This window comes from Engystomops pustulosus, unplaced genomic scaffold, assembly GCF_040894005.1.
Source record: "Engystomops pustulosus unplaced genomic scaffold, aEngPut4.maternal MAT_SCAFFOLD_273, whole genome shotgun sequence".
In the NCBI taxonomy this organism is placed as follows: Eukaryota; Metazoa; Chordata; class Amphibia; order Anura; family Leptodactylidae; genus Engystomops; species Engystomops pustulosus.
Genome location: NW_027285152.1, coordinates 67,501 through 70,182, shown reverse-complemented (window position 1 = coordinate 70,182; position 2,682 = coordinate 67,501).

The following is a 2,682-nucleotide window of genomic DNA, read 5'->3' as shown; positions in this document are numbered from 1 at the left end:
CAGCCAAGTGTGGCCGGGGAACAGTGACTCTTGGCCGGATAGGCCAAGTGGCTTCTCCCGCTGACTTGCCCCTTTGGAAGTAGGAGCTCTTACTTCCATGGGCATTATACCTCTCGGGGACTTAGAGCCAAGTGTCTTCACCCTTTGGAGGTAGGAGCTCCTACTTCCATGGGCATTATTCCTCCCCGGGACCTACTGCCAAGTGTGGCCGGGGAACAGTGACTCTTGGCCGGATAGGCCAAGTGGCTCTCTCCCGCTGACTTGCCCCTATTGAAGTAGGAGCTCTTACTTCCATGGGCATTATTCCTCCCCGGGACCTACTGCCAAGTGTGGCCGGGGAACAGTGACTCTTGGCCGGATAGGCCAAAGTGGCTTCTCCCGCTGACTTGCCCCTTTGGAAGTAGGAGCTCTTACTTCCATGGGCTTTATTCCTCCCCGGGACCTACTGCCAAGTGTGGCCGGGGAACAGTGACTCTTGGCCGGATAGGCCAAGTGGCTTCTCCCGCCGACTTGCCCCTTTGGAAGTAGGAGCTCCCACTTCCATGGGCATTATTCCTCCCCGGGACATACTGCCAAGTGTGGCCGGGGAACAGTGACTCTTGGCCCGGATAGTCCAAGTGGCTTCTCCCGCTGACTTGCCCCTTTGGAAGTAGGAGCTCCTACTTCCATGGGCATTATTCCTCCCCGGGACCTACAGCCAAGAGTGGCCGGGGACAGTGACATGTGGCCGGATAGGCCAAGTGGCTTCTCCGCTGACTTGCCCCTTTGGAAGTAGGAGCTCCTACTTCCATGGGCATTATTCCTCCCCGGGACCTACTGCCAAGTGTGGCCGGGGAACAGTGACTCTTGGCCGGATAGGCCAAGTGGCTTCTCCCGCTGACTTGCCCCTATGGAAGTAGGAGCTCTTACTTCCATGGGCATTATTCCTCCCCGGGACCTACTGCCAAGTGTGGCCGGGGAACAGTGACTCTTGGCCGGATAGGCCAAGTGGCTTCTCCCGCTGACTTGCCCCTTTGGAAGTAGGAGCTCTCACTTCCATGGGCAGTATAACCTCTCGGGGACTTAGAGCCAAGTGTCTTCACCCCTTTGGAGGTAGGAGCTCTTACTTCCATGGGCATTATTCCTCTCCGGGACCTACAGCCAAGTGTGGCCGGGGAACAGTGACACTTGGCCGGACTAGGCCAAGTGGCTGCTCCCGCTGACTTGCCCCTTTGGAAGTAGGAGCTCCTACTTCCATGGGCATTATTCCACCCCGGGACCTACAGCCAAGTGTGGCCGGGGGACAGTGACATGTGGCCGGATAGGCCAAGTGGCTTCTCCCGCTGACTTGCCCCTTTGGAAGTAGGAGCTCCTACTTCCATGGGCATTATTCCTCCCCGGGACCTACTGCCAAGTGTGGCCGGGGAACAGTGACTCTTGGCCGGGTAGGCCAAGTGGCTTCTCCCGCTGACTTGCCCCTTTGGAAGTAGGAGCTCCTACTTCCATGGGCATTATTCCTCCCCGGGACCTACTGCCAAGTGTGGCCGGGGAACAGTGACTCTTGGCCGGGTAGGCCAAGTGGCTTCTCCCGCTGACTTGCCCCTTTGGAAGTAGGAGCTCTTACTCCCATGGGCAGTATACCTCTCGGGACTTAGAGCCAAGTGTCTTCACCCTTTGGAGGTAGTAGCTCCTACTTCCATGGGCATTATTCCTCCCCGGGACCTACTGCCAAGTGTAGCCGGGGAACAGTGACTCTGGCCGGTAGAACTAGTGGCTTCTCCCGCTGACTTGCCCCTTTGGAAGTAGGAGCTCCTACTTCCATGGGCATTATTCCTCCCCGGGACCTACTGCCAAGAGTGGCCGGGGAACAGTGACTCTTGGCCGGATAGGCCAAGTGGCTTCTCCCGCTGACTTGCCCCTTTGGAAGTAGGAGCTCCTACTTCCATGGGCATTATTCCTCCCCGGGACCTACTGCCAAGTAAGGCCGGGGAACAGTGACTCTTGGCCGGATAGAACTAGTGGCTTCTTCCGCTGACTTGCCCCTTTGGAAGTAGGAGCTCCTACTTCCATGGGCATTATTCCTCCCCGGGACCTACAGCCAAGCTTGGCCGGGGGACAGTGACATGTGGCCGGATAGGCCAAGTGGCTTCTCCCGCTGACTTGCCCCTTTGGAGGTAGGAAGCTCTTACTTCCATGGGCATTATTCCCTCTCCGGGACCTACAGCCAAGTGTGGCCGGGGAACAGTGAAACTTGGCCGAATAGGCCAAGTGGCTGCTCCCGCTGACTTGCCCCTTTGGAAGTAGGAGCTCCTACTTCCATGGGCATTATTCCTCCCCCGGGACCTATAGCCAAGTGTGGCCGGGGGACGGTGACATGTGGCCGGATAGGCCGAGCGGCTTCTCCCGCTGACGTCATCGCTTTGGAAGTAGGAGCTCCTACTTCCATGGGCTTGTTCCTCCCCGGGACTTGCCGCCAAGTCTGGCGGGGGACAGTGACATGTGGCCGGATAGGCCAACTGGCTGCTCCCGCTGAGCCCCTACTTCCATGGGCTTGTTCGTCCCCCGGGACTTGCCGCCAAGTCTGGCCGGGGAACAGTGACATGCCGCCGGATACGGCCGAGCGGCTGCTCCCGCTACGTCATCGCTTTGAAGTAGGAGCTCCTACTTCCATGGGCTTGTTCCTCCCCGGGACTTGCCGCCAAG